Source organism: Mesocricetus auratus, unplaced genomic scaffold (assembly GCF_017639785.1).
Source record: "Mesocricetus auratus isolate SY011 unplaced genomic scaffold, BCM_Maur_2.0 Super-Scaffold_100691, whole genome shotgun sequence".
In the NCBI taxonomy this organism is placed as follows: Eukaryota; Metazoa; Chordata; class Mammalia; order Rodentia; family Cricetidae; genus Mesocricetus; species Mesocricetus auratus.
Window position 1 is genome coordinate 12,823,708 of NW_024429267.1, and position 16,994 is coordinate 12,840,701.

General features: G+C 47.0%; 1 long non-coding RNA gene across 1 annotated transcript; it reads left to right on the plus strand.

The window, feature by feature from the left end:
- Positions 1 to 9,988: 9,988 nt before the first annotated feature.
- On the plus strand, positions 9,989 to 13,748 carry LOC110341549. Its single transcript, XR_002383517.2, has 3 exons — positions 9,989 to 11,291; positions 12,626 to 12,877; positions 13,523 to 13,748. It is a non-coding gene; the product is annotated as an uncharacterized LOC110341549 (long non-coding RNA).
- Positions 13,749 to 16,994: the final 3,246 nt, after the last annotated feature.

Here is a 16,994-nt window from a genome sequence, read left to right on the forward strand (position 1 = left end):
ACATGGCACATGGGGGAGGCAGGGTCACCTCTGCACGCCACCCTCCGACTGGTCCGCTGTCAGTGCTGCCCAGGCAAAGTGCATGGTCCACTCTCCTGCGCTCAGACAGTGAGGAGCAGTGCTGGCTCTCCCACTCTTGGGACCCCAGGTCCAGCTCTCCCACCTGCTTCAGGAGGCAAGGGGTGAGGTGGGGGGTACTTTCCCTCACCCATGGCAACACATGGTAGACTAGCGGGCCGGGCGGGGTCAGCTCCTGCTCACACCCTCAGGGCCTGCACCCCCAACTGGGTCAGCTCTACTGTGTTCCCTCGGTGAGTTACAGGACTGGCTGTCCCACATTTCCTATTTAAAGGTCCTAAGCAAAAGTACAATGTGTCTGCACCTACACACATTATAAAGTAGGAGGTATAATTAAAGGGAAATATGTGATTCATACTTCTTGGTAGTTTTTACATTATGACTGTTAATATTAAACTTGTATGTTGAATTTATTTTTTATTCTTTATTATCATTCTTAATTGTATGTTGAATTTTATAGGACCACGTTTAGAATAAGTTATAATTTTTTTAGGATTATATTGTTTCAAAATAATGGCTAATCTTTTCTTGGTGTTTTGAGACAGAGTCTCATTAATGTATCCTTGGCTGTACTGGAACTTTCTGTCTAGACCCGCTTGGCTGGCCAGGAACTCACAGCGTTCTACCTGCTTCTGCTTCCTGAGTTCTGGGATTAAAGGTGTGTGCCTTGCCTAACACCTTCCTGTTTTTGTGTGTCTGAGTTGGGTGAGTGTGTCTTGTCAGGTGTGGAGGTTAGAGGATCCCCAGTCTTGTTGGTAAGAACCTTTACCCAGTAAGCTGCCTTGCCAGCCCCCAATCTTTCATTATTAGGTAGTGAAAATGTATACCTGTCTTGTCTCTCTGGACAGTGTTGGGAGACCTTATGTTTGTTTTTTTCCTTTTACTCTTGATTAATAAGATTAATGACATCAATTCAAGGCTTCTAGAGATTGGAGACATAAGCTTAAGAAAGAGCGAACACTCAAGTAATCCAGAGATGCTCACTAGAGGGGGCTGTAGAGACCGCTCAGAGGTTAAGAACACTGGCTGCTCTTCCAGAGGTCTTTGAGTTCACAACCATCTGTAATGAGATCTGGTGCCCTCTTTTGGCCCTCAGGCAGACATGCAGGCAGGACACTGAATATATAAATAAATCTTTTAAAAAGTGTTCACTAGAAACTACCCCAAATGTGCTTTGTTTTTGTGCTCCGTTTTTTAAGAAACATTTATTTTATACCTATGTGTGTGCACCACGAATTTGCCTGGTGTCTGCAGAGGCCCTAAGAGGGTGCTGGATCCCCTGGAACTGGAACGAGACTGGTGAACTGCCATGTGGGTGCTGGGAATTGAAACTGTTCTGCGCAAGAACAGAAAGTGCTTTTAACTGCTAAGACATCTGTGCAGCCCCGCCTTTGTGTTCTTATTGATGAAGTGGGGCCTGTCTGTAATTGGTATTATCAGCGTGAATAAGGACAGTGACCAGCAAGGGGGAAGCTTTTTTTCACTACATACTATTGCTTTTGTTTTAATATGAGTGTGTTTCAAAAATGGTAGTGTCAGGCACCAAGCTTTCTACCTTGCTAACTTGAGAGCCCACCACTTTGCCTTGTGAGTAGTCAGTGTGGGGAAATTGACTACACAGAGGAACTGAAGTGAGTGCAGTGAAAAACATTTCACATAAATATTTCAAAAAATGTAAAATGGTTTTATATGAAAACTTTAAAAATTTTTGTTTAAAGATTTTGTGTGTATGGGTGTTTTGCCTGCATGTATATCTGTATACCACATGAGTGCAGTACCCACAGCGGGCAGAAGAGGGCATCGGATCCCTGGGTCCTCTGGATGAGCAGCCAGTGCGCTCAGCACTGAGCTCTCTCGCCAGGCCCCTGAGAAAAAGTACTTTGGTCTGGTAACTTGTGGCAGTGGCTTTGAGCTCTGTCCTAAACAGCATGTCTGGTTGTGTGGCTGGTGCTCAGTGTAAGTCTACTCACTCAAGGGGAAAACTTAGCAGGGAAAGGGGGTGTTGGGAGGAAGTAAGATGCTTTGGAAGTTGAAGTTTTCTTGATGGGAAATGACAGGCGGTCACCTGTGATTGGCATATTTGATACAACAAACGCAGGGAAGTGAAGGCTTTTGGAAACCAGTGCAGCAATGCCAACAATTATGGTGTTAGTACTGTAGGAATTAGTCTTGAGATGAATGCTGCTCTTGGTATCTGAGGAATTACAAATTTTCTCAATACCTGCTTTCATTTATGAGCAGTTTCAATCCAGCACTCATTAATTTAGAAGTGTTGGCGTGCTGGGTGTGAGGTGGTGTTTGACCTGGTTTGTTGTAGCTGAGAAACGACAGTCACTGGGAAGTATGTAGTTCATGCCTTACAGGATGATTTAAATCTAAATCTGCCATGGAGCAAAACATGTAAGATCATATGCTCCCAGTGGGCAGCATTGTGGGATAACACATTCATGATGACACTCCATCCTCACTGGGTTAAGTGAACCTCAGAAGCTGTAAGGGTCTTTGTGAGGGCTAGTCTTGGTTGCCAACTAGGTTGTGTGGAGTTGACTACAGCACAAACTTCTAGGCATTCCTATGAAGGACATTCTTGGTCAGAGTCTTGGAAGTGGGAGGACCCATATCAAAGGACGTGGAAGAAGGAAACTGCTTTTGGTTGCCTGCCTTCACTTCCGGCAAGTTCATCCATTGTGTGGCTGCAGCATTTTGGGCCATCCAGTGTAGACTGAAGACCAGAGGTCTCCAGGAATCCTCCAGGCCTCCAATGTCTGGCTGAGACTGCTAACATCCTTCTTAATGATCTGAACAACCAGGTTTTTGGTCTTTCCACTGTGAGACAGCCAGACTATGATGTAAGCCAATCTACTAAGCCCTTTTATAATATAAACATTCATTCTCTATTCTGTGTCTTAGAGAATCCCCTAAGACAGTCCTTGGAATTGATGGGACATCTCCAGTCATTAGAGGTTAAGAATCTGCTATCGCTCCATATGTGTCCTCCCCAAAAGTTCATGCCGTGTAGCAGTATTAGGCGGGGCTTAGCTGGAGTTGTTTGGGTCATGAGAGCCCATCCTCACAAGTAGACTCATGCTGATTGTGAAAGTGTTGACTGCTGGGTGATTGAGCGCTTGCCCTCCCTCCTTCAACTGTGTGAAGGTCATGAGTGCATGCAGCCCTTTGCTGTCTGAACTCCCCAGCCTCTAGATTTGTAGACAGTAAATGCTTTTCTTTATAAATGGTCCAGTCTCAGGCATCCTGTTACGGTAGCATAAAGTAGACAACAGCTCAGAAGTTTGGGTCAAAACAGTCGAGACTGAGCTACTGTAGTGTTAGTAAAGTTGACTGTACGTTAGAACGGCCAGGCACAGGTTTCTATCACTGGTGCCTGGGCCTTTCTGCCTAGAGCTGTGCAATAGATGTGTCTAACTGGCTGGTATGTTTAAACCAATTACCAGGTGATGCGTTCCCGAGTTGGAGCGCTTTTGAAATTGCTAGCTTAGGCAGTTAGTGGGCACAGTGCTTTCTTTGTTAAGGACCCGGTCTTTTGCATTATCAAATGGCTCACTGCAATAATGGAGCCGTCTTTGTGTCCTGCTTGGATAATGCTAACAGTAGTTAGGTCATTTTCCTGCTGATGGGTGTTTCTTGGCTCTTAAGATGAGTTGTGGCACAAAGGCAGTCATTTCTATTTTTATTGGCACTTGATTAGTGTTCTGTCTGGGTGGATGTGACCGTGGATCTGAGCAGGAGGATTTTGTGGTCCATTTGTTGGACTCTGCATGTTTCATCTTTAATTCTGAAATGCCTGGCTAAGACACTCACTTGAATCCTAAGTGAGCATTGGCCACAGCCCTGCCTTCCCGTTTGGTAACTCTTCACAGCCCTTCATAGCTTACCACATGCACAACAAACTCAGGTGAGGCAGATGCTGAGAGGAAACCATAGGCTGTGGTTCTTAGCTTGTGGGTCATGACCCCTTTGTGGGAGTCTGTAGCATGATAAATAGAAGACCCAGAGACTGATATTGGGGTTCAAGACTAATATTGGAGATCAGAGGAGCAAAGCAACCAAGCCAGTAGATCTTACCTCTACTTCAGGCTTAAAGGGTAACCCTTTCTCCACAAATCCTCAGAGGCAAAAGCTCTCAGTTCCTGTCTCCTCCTCCTCATATTCCTTTCTCCACCCAGCCATACCCTCCTGCCTCCACCTTCCTAGTGCTGGGATTAAAGGGGTGTGATCCCAGGTGCTGAGATCGCCTTTGTGCGCGCTGTTTCTTTTAAGACTGGATCAATTTCATTTAGTCAGTGTGGCCTTGAACTAACAGAGATCCATTTTAATCCTGAGTCCTGGGATTAAAGGCGTGTGTCTGGCTTCTATGGCTAACTAGCATAGCTGCTTTGCTATTTTGATCAACATGGCTTTAATAAATCATAAACAATAGACCACAGGTCAAACCATCCTTTTACAGGGGCCGCACATCAGATATCCTGCGTATCAGATATTTACATCATGATTCATAACTAGCAAAATTATAGTTACGAGGTAGCAATGAAAATAGTTTTATGGCTGGGGTCTCCCCACATGAGGAGCTGTACTAAAAAGTTGCAGCATCAGGAAGATTGAGGACTGCTGGGCATAGGGGTTTTACCTGGAAGAGGTTTGTGCCACCTGCAGTTGGCAGTAGCCGAGAGCATGGGAGCAGTCTTTGAGGCCTGTTGTAACCCGAGGTCCCTTTTCCAAATGACACCAAGATTCAGGGCCCACTCATGACAATCCCATGTACAACAGTACCACACCAGTGAGTGTTAAAGAGACCGGGATTGGGCAGAACAAAGTTCACAGTTTTGCATAATTATGGAGGGGTAGGTGGAAGTGGCCACAGGATTTCAGCTTTGCAAAGCTCACTGCAGAAGCGCAGATGGGTCAGGAGATGCTGATAAGAAATGCCTAGGCAAATCCTCTCTAAGCACTGTCTCAATCCCACATCTGCAGGACAAATCACTCAGCGTTAATCACTTTAGAGTGTCTCGTTCCCCGTCTGTCTCCCACAGACAGCATCCTGGAGGCAGTCCTTGTCACGCTCCGTTTAACTTGAGCCATTAGCCATTTCTCTCCAGACTTGTCTAGGTGGAAAGTTCAATAATCACTGGCTGCCTCTCTGCCTCTCTCACCTCCCCTAAGCTGGTGCTGTGGCAGTGTGCGCTTGCCCCCTGGAATAGTTGAGCACCAGGCAAAACAGGCTCTCAGGCTGCCATTTGTCTGGAAACGCTGTGGATGAAGAACCCAGCTGGCTGGTTTTGCTCTTTCAAAACTTAAAGGAAGGCTAAGCAAAGATCTTTAGGCAAAGGGCCTCCCCAACACACATCTGTTAACTGCTCCAGTGGAAAGAAAGCACTTCCCAGACGGAACTGGAAAGGCTAGGTGTGCAGCTGGGTACAGGCAAGGCCAGGTGTGCAGCCGGGTGCAGGCAAGGCCGGGTGTGCAGCCAGGTACAGGTTGGGGGGGGGGCTCCAGGGCTCAGTGCTGTTATCTGCTGTGTGTTTATTCAGTCTGTCGACTCTTTGTGTTGGGAAAGAGGTAAAGCGGGGCCCGAGTTCACACTTTTCTAATTTGCTACCTGTGGTGAAAGATTGTCTTTAACCGCAGGAAGGCAGGGGAGGTTGACTGGTGTGGGGAGGGGTGACCCATGCCCCTTCATGAGCCAATCATTGTGGTTGGGGAATGGAATATCTGTGTTCATCATGCTCTTGGAGGGAAGAGGAGGGGAAACCTTTGGGAACCAGGGCTAGAGAGCGTTCAGTAGTTAAAGAATACTACTGCTCCTGCAGAGGATGCAGAGGACCTCAGCTCTGTTCCCTGTACCCACCCTGGGCGGTCCACAGCCCTCTCTTGGCCTCCAGCCCCAAGTATCTGCACACGTATGGCATATGTGTGTAATAGTGTGTGTGTGTGTGTGAGAGAGAGAGGGAGAGGGAGAGAGAAAGAGAGAGAGAACGTACACACACACACACACACACACACACACACACACACACACACACACACACACGCATGCCACATACATCCCAAAGTTAATCTTTAAGCCTATGGAGACCAGGTGACAGCCTCCCTCCCAATGGAATAGGCACACTGGCAAGTGGTTTGATTGTTGTGAGAGATCAGGGCCATGCATCTCATCTGAAGTTATCATCTGATGGGTAACTTTTTCTACAGTTCCAGGCGAACCTGAGGAACTGCAGTAAGCTTTTGGGCTCACTCCTCAGCAGATGGGAGTTCTATGCTAGGTCTACATTAGTATGGACTAGAGTTAGTAAGGGCTCTGCAGTTAGGAGAGCTTGTTGTTCTTTCACGTCTTCTTTTTTTTTTTTTCCCTCGAGACAGGGTTTCTCTGTGGCTTTGGAGGCTGTCCTGGAACTAGCTCTGGTCTCGAACTCACAGAGATCTGCCTGCCTCTGTCTCCTGAGTGCTGGGATTAAAGGCATGCGCCACCACCACCCGGCTACTCTTTCACATTTGAGTCCCAGGATCCATAGGGTACTTCACAACTGTAATTCCAGTTCTAGGGGAACCAGTGCCCTCTTGTGGCTTCTGTGGGCACCAGGCACACACATGGTGCACAGACATCCAGGTAGACAAACACTCATACACACAAAAATAAATGTTAGTCAACACAACTGAGTGCAGATGCGCATTACAGAAAGGCTCAGCTGTGACACCTCCGTCTGGAGACTGGCCTGTCTGCTTTCTCTTATGGTTTGATGAAGTTACAGGCTTTGGGATCAGAGTGGCATGTGCTTGTGTCTCACTTGACCACATAATGGTTGTGCATAGGCTGACCTCACTTGCTTCCTTCACACTTTCTGGTAAAGGTCTTGGTGAGATCAGTTGAGGATGCCTAACAGTTGCTATGTAGCACTTAATACTCAAGCCATTTATGATGCTATTGATTTGGGTGTTTCCCATCCATTTTGGTCACATTTTTATAGTGTGGGATCTGGGGTAAGGGTGTTTGTCTTTGGAAGTCCCAAAGAGCCAAGCATGCAGTAAGTATGTATGTAATAAAGAACCTGATTGGGGACTGCAGAAATGGACTGCCCAGTGTTTAAGAGTGCTAGCTGTATTTCCAGAGGACCCGAGTGCAGTTCTTAGTGCCCGGGTACAGGGGCAACTCCAGATCTAGGTTCTCTGACTTTCTCTTCTGGCCTGTGCTGGCACTCGCACATGCATGGACAAACACACCACACAGACACAGACAGACAGACACACAGAATTGTTGACTGGTGAGTGAAAGGGTGAACACTGCTTATACTGTTTGAAATTGTCACCACTCTAGAGGCAGTGTGGGAAGCTGAAGCAGTTAAGTCTCATTTGTAGCCAGCCTCATTCAGAGAGCCCAATGATTATACTCTCTCTGAGGGTTAAGAGCAGTCATAGGAGTAAAGTTCTCAAGAGTTCAAGTTGTATACAACCACAAAGTCAAGCCACACACAAGGCAAAAACACAGTTTTCCATAAGAGGCATAAGTATTTAATTGATGAACAGCAGTAAGCAATAATCAGTAATCTGAAGCAAACTCACTTCTGTCTACCATACCTGGGAGGAGCATGAAAGCACATTCCAAGAATAGTTCTGTGTTTTTAAGAAATGGAGGTCCCAAGACTCGTGTTTTCTTGGAGTTTTTTCACAAGTGCTCAGAATTCTCCCAGCACTTCATTCTTGGACCATGCTCTGACAGAAGCCATTCCCAAGAGATTCCACGATGCCATGGCGCTTGGGTTTATGACGCTAAGGCAGGAGCAAGAAAATGATTCTTAGTGCTCTCCCTTTAGCTTCCTGAGCCACGTTGCTCGGGAGCTTTACAGGGTGTGAGATCTCAGCAGACTATGAGGGAGTGTGGTGCTTTTCACGGCTTATCCAGATCCCTGGTAAAAATAGTTATCATCTCCTGTAAACTGTGAAGACCGGAGAAAGCTTTTCTCACAGATGTCTCCAGAAACCCAATCCCAGGACAAGGGCTGCAGGCGAGGAGCTGACCTAGCCCGGGCTTGTGAATGTTTCATGGGAGAGCGGCTTGTGATAAATGCCAAGGGTTGTTCCTGGCCAATTGTGGCCTCCTGAGACTGTAGTGTGGAGGAAGTTACTCAAACAATTAGTTAAAAAGGCAGGTTGTCCTGAGAGTCGGTAACTCATAGTAAAGTGGTTATGTTTCTCCACATGGTACAGGTGGGGGGGCAGGGGATTCATTGTTTCCTATCCCCAATTTCCCTTAAGAATCTGTTTTGCTGGAGCTTTTACTCAAAAGGAAACAATGTGGTAGACTTCCCCAGATGCCATCTGAACCCTGGCAGATAAAAGTTGTTCTGTAGCCCCCAGGACTCTTAACCCAGGAACTGCAAGCTTACAGCAGAGGGGGCAGGGGGTCAGGAAGTGCCAAAAGAATATTCGAGTCTTCTTGCTTTTGAGGGTAAAATAGACAAATGAGGCTGGTGACTTTCAGGCTAACTGCTGACTACAACCAAAGTCACTTTGGATTTTGACTTTAAAGATCAGACAGTCTGCAGGGACAGTGAGACACTCCTCAGGTCTGAACGGCAGGAAATGAATTGTGTTTTAATATGACAACTTGTTTTTGGAAATCAGTTGACTGCCGGAGAAACATACTGGTCAGGATTTGTGTATGCTGGGAAGAAAGTAAGGTGGACCCAGGCTGGGAACAGGGGGGCACGAAGTAGGGCCCCTGTTGAGTGTGTGGTGGAAAAGCCTGTGCGTGCCTTGGGCTGATGTTTCCATGGCAGTTTGGCTAGGCTAGATCCCAGGCAGGTCTTCTAGTGGGAATGAAGATAGTCTGCTTTCCCTCTTCTGCTTGCCTTGTCCTGTGTCTCCTTTTAGCTGGACTAACAGAAAGCAGCAGGTTTGCATCTGAGGATTGAATTATTCAGCCATTGATCTAAATGAAAAAACAGGGCTCAGGCTGTGGTTCCACAGGTAAACGCATTTGCCTCAAAAGCCTGGTGAGATACCCGAGTTCAGTCTCCAGAACCCCCTAAAAAGCCGGGTGTGCCGCAGCCTAGAAGATGGTGGGGCAGAAGCGAGAGACCCTCCCGACCTCCAGAGGTGGAAGGGCAGAAGCAACTCCCCCAACCATTGTCCTCTGACCGCCACCCCGCTGGCTGGAACTCGGTCCTCTGCTTGCTTGGCCAGAAGATGACATCTCCCAGACTTTGAAGGAGACAGCCATCACATCTTGCAGGTGCCAGCATCTCCCGGGGCTTGGGGGAAGCATTGGGAATTCACAGTGGGAGGGCAGTCACGCTGTTGCTTATGAGAACAGTCTCGTGGGGAGAGCATTTTCCCTTCAAACTCCGTGTTTTAAAATAGAGCGTACTTTATAGCAACCTAACGCAGAGATGATTGAGATAGTTTGAATCACTGAGATCCCTGCAGGGAGTTTTATTTCTCCAAAATTATGTTTGAAGACTTTTAATGACCAAAGTTTCTCAAACTATTAGTAAGCAGAAGGCAAACACATCACTTTCCATCTACTTTCATGGATCTAATATGTCAGCATTACAGTTTTTTTTATGTGTATGGGTGTTACACTTGAATGAATGTCTGTGCATCATAGTGTTTCTAGTGCTCATGGAGACCAGAAGAGGGCATCAGATCTTCTGGAACTGGAGTTACAGATGGTTGTGAGCTGCCATGTGGGTGCTGGGAATCAAACTCAGGCCCTCTAGAAGAGCAGCAAGCACTTTTAACCTACCTCTCCATCCCCTTAGGTAAATATATTTGTATCTGACAAAAAAAAAAGTCAGGTGAGGTGGAGAGATAGCTCAGTGGTTAAAAGTGTAGTTGGCGGCCAGGCAATGGTGGCACATGTCTTTAATTCCAGCACTTGGGAGGCAGAGGCAAGCTGATCTCTGTGAGTTCAAGGCCAGCCTGCTCTACAGAGCTACATAGAGAAAACCTATCTCAAAAAATCAAGGGAAAAAAAAGTGTGGTTGGCTTTCTTTGGCTACTAGCCCCTAAATCATAGCACAGACTTATTAATTATGAATTCTCTGCCTTAGCTTATGTTTGTTTCTAGCTAGCTTTCCCCCCTTTAACTTAAATTAACCCATTTCTATCAATCTTTGTGCTGGCCGATAAAAGTTGTTCTGTAGCACCCAGGACTCTTAACCCAGGAACTGCAAGCTAACAGCAGAGGGGGCCGTGGGTCAGGAAGTGCCAAGCTAAGGCCAGGCACTCATAAGTAATAATAAGACTCCATGTGTGGTTTATTTGGGAGCTGGGTGGTGGGCACCTCAAAAAGCCAAAAGGGCAAAAACAACACACAATTTGTTTTTTTTTTTGCATCAAAAGATATTTAATAGGAGCTACATTCTGTGAATTAGCCCCGTGAGTGAAGTGAGTGTTCATTAATACTTTTGTTTTCATTTAATATCATTATTATTATTATTATTGTCTTTTTGAGATGGGGGTCTTGCTACATACTGCTGGCTATGCTGGATCTGGCTGGTCTCAAACTTTCAGAGGTCCACCTGCCCCTGCCTACATGGTGCTTGGATTAAAGGCGTGTGCTTGGTTCACATCCATTTTTTTTCTCCTTATTTGATAAAGTTTTGTGGGCTCCATGAACTTTGGGAAGGTGAGCTTGCAGGTTTGGTACTTAAGGGTGAGCTTTGCCTCTGGGGGAATAATTATGTATATGTATATGTATGTGTATGTGTATATGTATATGTATATGTATATATGTATACACCACAGTGCTGAAGCCATTGTGTCATGGAGGGTGCCATCAAAGTGTTTGTCCCACACTTTGGATGCATCTTTTAAGGTGATCTGCTTTGGGTATCACACAGCAGCAGGGAACCTATCTACCATCAGGCTGCCCAGCAGGTGTGGTGTGACTAAAATTCATACTTCTTTCAGCAACTGATTTGGCAATTTGTTAAGTCTTACAGACTTCACCACAACTCTCTACCAGGCTCTTCTGCTGGGCTGACACAGGCTTCTGTTGCCGGCACAGAACCTGGGAGCGCTGAAGGAGGGAATGTGAGCTCCCTGACACTGTCCGGGAAGCTGGGGAACTCACAGCGGAGCAGGGTGGGACAAGAAACTGCTCAGCCTCGGTCCATAGCACAGAGGAGCTTCCGGAGCAGCTGCGCAAACAGAAGCAGCTGTCACCCGGGAACCAAGGGATCGACAGCCATCAGGTAGAGACTCAGCTGCAGATCACTGCCCCTCCTTGCCTGGCTTCCTACTTCACAAAACAATCAAGCTGACTGCCTGACGCTTAAGATCAAAGCGAGCAGCCGCAGGAGTGAAAATTGAAACCCAGAGCATGGCAGATGATTTAGAGAGGCCTGATGGGGGCTTTAGAGACGAGAGACAGGAGGCAGCACACCTGTGAGCCGCGGGTAACAGTAACACTGGCTGTAACCAGCAAGTCCTGAGCTCTGGCGGGAATGGGTCCTAAGCCTGATGTGGGTTTCATTGGGATGACATCACCGTGTCACATGACTGCTGTGGTCTTTCTGGATGCTTTGCAGAAGCCCATTTTCTTGCCTTTTCCAACTTTGAGGGTTTTTTTTTTTTTTTTTCGAGACAGGGTTTCTCTGTATTGTTTTGGAGGCTGTCGGTCCAGCCCGGCCTCGAACTCACAGAGATCCGCCTGCCTCTGCCTCCCGAGTGCTGGGATTAAAGGCGTGCGCCACCACCGCGCGGCGGGACTTCTATTCTTAAACTCCTGGCTTGCTTCTTCCATCTTCAAAGACCTCTGGGCTTTTCCCACCACCTTTCTCTCAGATTGGCTACAGCTGGAAAGACCTTTATTCTTTACAGGGTTATAGGATAAGAGTGAGTGGCCTGGGTAATGAGGTTCATGGCCCCATCTTAAGGTCCTTAACCTTAAACACTTGCAAAGGGTGTGTTGTCATCTAAGGGTTGTGCACACAAATTCCGGAGATTGGGATGTGAACATCATTGAAGAGTAATCATTCTGCCTGCTATGATCCCCACTCAGATCGCAGGTCACTAACAGGATTGATAACAAACAAAAGACTCAGGATAAACATCCCACTAGCTTCACAGGAGAAGAAGGGTATGGGTGTATGAGGACTATGAGGCTGTCTGTGGCTCTTCAGAATGTATCATGAATCTGTCGGTTTTGTACAAGGATTGGGTGGAGTTAGTCAATAGTTAAAGAGAGTTAATTAATGAATTTCCATTGCCTTCTGGAGGGGCCCACGTGGGGAGGTAGGGGCCCGCGTGGGGAGGGAGGGGCCCACGGGGGAGGGAGGGGCCCGCGTGGGGAGGGAGGGGCCCGCGTGGGGAGGGAGGGGCCCGCATGGGGAGGGAGGGGCCCACGGGGGAGGGAGGGGCCCGCGTGGGGAGGGAGGGGCCCGCGTGGGGAGGGAGGGGCCCGCGTGGGGAGGGAGGAGCCCACGTGGGGAGGGAGGGGCCCACGTGGGGAGGGAGGGGCCTACGCGTTGAGATATGCTCAAAGGTGTTGACTGGGTTTTGTCTTCTGGTGTTTTGTCTTCTACAGGAAGAATAGTAGTTTCTTGCTCATAAATTTATTTTAGAATGTGTATATGCACATGAATGCAATGTGCAATGCCCTTGGGAGCCGCCTGATGTGGGTGCTGGGAACCAAACTTGGGTCCTCTGGAAGAGCGGCACAGTCTTAGCAGCTAAGCAGAAGCCATCTTTTCAGCCGTGTGCTCAGTCTCTTATCGTCTGGAAGTGCAGGGAGGAGTACCTGCTGGCCCCATGCGCTGGGGCATTCGCCGACTCCGAGGTGAGTGGCAGCCTGGAAGTAGCTTTGATGGTTCTGCAAGGAGGATGATGGCAGCCTGGGGATGCGGGTGAGGCGGGCAGAAGTCAAGCGATCTTAAATGGCTTGAGCTTGGTTCAGTGTTTTCTTTTTCTTTTTTTGGTGGGAGGTGGTGGTTTGAGGCAGGGTTTCTCTCTGGCTTTGGGGGCTATCCTAGAACTAGCTGGTCTCGAACTCAGTGCTGGGATTAAAGACGTGCACCTCCATCGCCAGGTTGGTTCAGTGTTTTCTATGCTGGGAGTTTATCTTCCCCATCTCTTCAACAAGAGGGTTTTTGCATCTTTGAGTCCCAACTGAATCATGTTCATAGACTCACTTGAGCACTCATAATACGAGGCTGTAATTACTGGGTGCTATCCTCTGGTAGAGACCAAATGAGGATCCGTCTTATCCCCTTCCTCCAGGACAAGCGTGGTCTGTACACACCTCTCTTGAAGGAGCCAAGTGGAGGAGTTCCCACATAGCGTCTCATGAGTGGTTGCAAATAGTGCTTGCAGAGGGTGGTGGTATTAGGACCAGTTTTTTGTTGATACGGGGAAAGGTCAGATTTTTACATCTACAAAGGGTTTGGGACTCTGATATGCTAGTTGCTTCTCATTTTGTTTTCAGTTGGCTTAAAAGCTGGCTCAAGTTAATTGGTGCAGCAGAAACGAGGAAGGCGAATTGCTTCACCCAAGGCCAGCAGGATGGCGGTGTGATGGTGAAGTTGTGTAACCCTTCCAGACACAGCGTGGCTATTTCTGGTGATTTGCAATGATCAGTGAGGCCAGTAAGAAACATGATGTCCTCTTTCTCTTTAAATGTGTTTAATAAAATAGACATGGTGTGCTTGGGTTTCTGTCACAAAAATACCAGTGTCTCACAAAGAGCAGAGATTTATTCCCATAGTCTGGGGGCTGTGAAGACCAGCATGAAGGTATAGGCTTAACAGCTACTGGTGGCTCTTTTAATGGTCGATAGGCAGCTATGGATGTGTTTCCACATGACCTACAGAGCGAAGGGGCTTCTCTGATCTCCTTTAAAGGGTCACTAACTTCCTTCCTAAGGGATGGCACCACCCACAATGGGCTGGGCTCTCCTCCATCAATCATTAAATAAGAAAGTTCCCTACAGGTTTGTGTACAGCCTGATCTTATGGAGGTATTTTATCACCTGAGGTGTCCTCCTCTCTGATGACTCCAGCATGTGTCAAGCTGAGATAAAACTCACCAGCACAGGTTCCTTTGCCCATCTATGGACTGGCAGTCTTATTCCCTTGATATTTAATTTCTGCAGTTATCTGTAAATTCTGGGTGTCAGCCCCTTGTCTGCAGTGTAGCTGGGAAAGATGTTCTCCCACTCTGTGGGCTGTCTGTGCGATTCTTTCCTTTGCTGCACGCACCTTTTTATTTCCATGCGGTCCCATCTGTTGATGCTTGGGTTAGTTCTGTACCATTGGTGTGCTAGAACCGCCACATGACCCAGCACATACTCAGATTACCTCACCCTGACACAGAGAGGTTTGCATCCCATGTCTGTTGCTGCTTCATTCCCTATAGCAAAGGATTGAAATGAAGCGGGTTGCTCATCAACATATGAATGGATAATAAAAATCTGGTACACACATAAAACAGACTCCTAAAGAAAAATGAAGTAAAGAAATTCCCAAGAAGTGGTGGGCTTAGCCCGTATAATATTAAGCAAGGTCACACAATCTCAAAAAGAAATAAACTGCTTGTTTTCCTTTCATATATGGATTCCAGCCAATAATACATGTGTATACATAAAGAAGTGTACCCTCGGTAGAGTAGAAGAAAAGAGAACAAGAGCTGGGTGGTGGTGGCGCACGCCTTTAATCCCAGCACTCGGGAGGCAGAGACAGGCGGATCTCTGTGAGTTTGAAGCCAGCCTGGTCTACAAAGTGAGTTCCAGGACAGCCAGGCCTACACAGAGAAACGCTTTCTCAAAAACACAAACAAAATAAAACAAAACAAAAAAGAGAAGAGACTGAGAAAGGCTAAATATAAAGGGAGAAGGAAGGATTGAATGCAGGCAATGGCCGTGAGTTATGGAAGAGGATATAAAGGTAATTGTTTTTCTGGTTTTAACTCTGTCATGGACTTTTTGTTTTTTCTGGTGGATAAGTACATAAAATATATTTGATCATAAATGTGCAAATTTTACCGTGAAGCTCCATAGCTTCCATCCAAATGCCAGTGGTAACTGAATGCACGTACACTGAGTTGTGTAGATGTTGGGTCTGTTTAATTTTGGTTTGCAATGTTTTTTATTTTTAAGTTTTTTTTAAATCATTAAGTTTCTTTAAAAAATACTGGAATGGTCTGGCAAAGGCTACCTCTGGGACAGCAGGATGAATTGTCCCATAGTCCACTGTCCAGTCAGTGAAAGAAGAAAGCCTACTACACAATCTTTTTGGATGAGCCCGACGGCTTTCTGAGGGCATACAGCAGATGAAGAAACACTTTCTTCCAAGTGTGTTAGGGTTGGGGAATGAACTGCTTTTCCAGAGAGCCTGAGTTTAGGTCCCAGTGTCCATGTCAGGTGACTTACAACTGAGTGTACATTAGCTCTAGAGGATCTGATGCCCTCATTTGAACTCCATTGGTACCCGCACACAAAGGCACATGCCTAAACAAAAATTCACATAACCAAAAATAATGTAAAGATTTATTAATTATGTGTACAGCATTCTGTCTGCATGTCTACCTGCAGGCCAGAAGAGGGCGCTAGATCTCATTACAGATGATTGGGAGCCACCATGTGGTTGCTGGGAATTGAACTCAGGACCTCTGCAAGAGCAGCCAGTGCTCTTAACCTCTGAGCTCTCTCTCCAGCCCCCATAATATACATCTTTTTTTTTTTTTTTTGGGTTTTTGGAGACAGGGTTTCTCTGTATTGTTTTGGAGGCTGTCCCAGAACTCGCTCTGTAGACCAGGCTGGCACTGAACTCACAAAGATCCCTCTGCCTCTGCCTCCCAAGTGCTGGGATTAAAGGCGTGCACCACCAACTCGGGGCAATAATATACATCTTTAAAAAAGAAATCAAACCAAACTGAGCAACTAACCCAACCAACCATTGAAAGGATCAGTATATTGGCATTCATGTTATCCATTTGTGTGTATCAGTGTGCTGTGGGAGTATACACACACATATACAGACGTACGGATACACACAAGCATGGGCACACACACAGGCAGACATTCACACATAGACACACACACACACACCCACACACACACACACACCCACCCACACACACACACCCACACACACACACACACACACCCCACACACACCCACACCCACACACACCCACACACACACACACACCCACCCACACACACACACACACCCACACACACACACACACACACACACACACACGGACAAACACACACACACCCCCCCACACACACGGACAAACATACACAGAAGCAGACCAGCGCACACAGAGACACACACACACACACACCCACACACACACACACACACACACACCCACACACACACACACACACCCACACACACACACACACGGACAAACATACACAGAAGCAGACCAGCGCACACAGAGACACACACAGACATACTCAACACAGATACACATACAGACACATAGACTCACACATGTAGACACACACACAAATAGACACACACACACATATAGACACACACATATAGATATACACACAGGCACATACTCACATGCAGACACACATACACACTCCCCCACACAGACATACACATAGACACACTCACATACATACAGACACACATAAACACATACACATATTGCAGTCATGGTACTCTCTCTGCATCTCCCTCACATCAGAAGGGAAAGATATTCAAATGGGAAATAGCAGTAAAAGAATCATTAGTCTATGTCTTGCATGGGCAATCTGCATCTCTCTCTTTGGCCTGCAGGTGGCTCCCATGTCCTGGGCAGGGTTCCCTCTGTGATGCAGAAGGGCCCTCATGCCTCTGTGATGCAGAAGGGTCCTCATGAGAGGACAAGGCTTTGATGTCTGCCATCTCTTCTGAGTCTTCGGGGGTCATAGCTGCTACCTTGAACTATTTCGG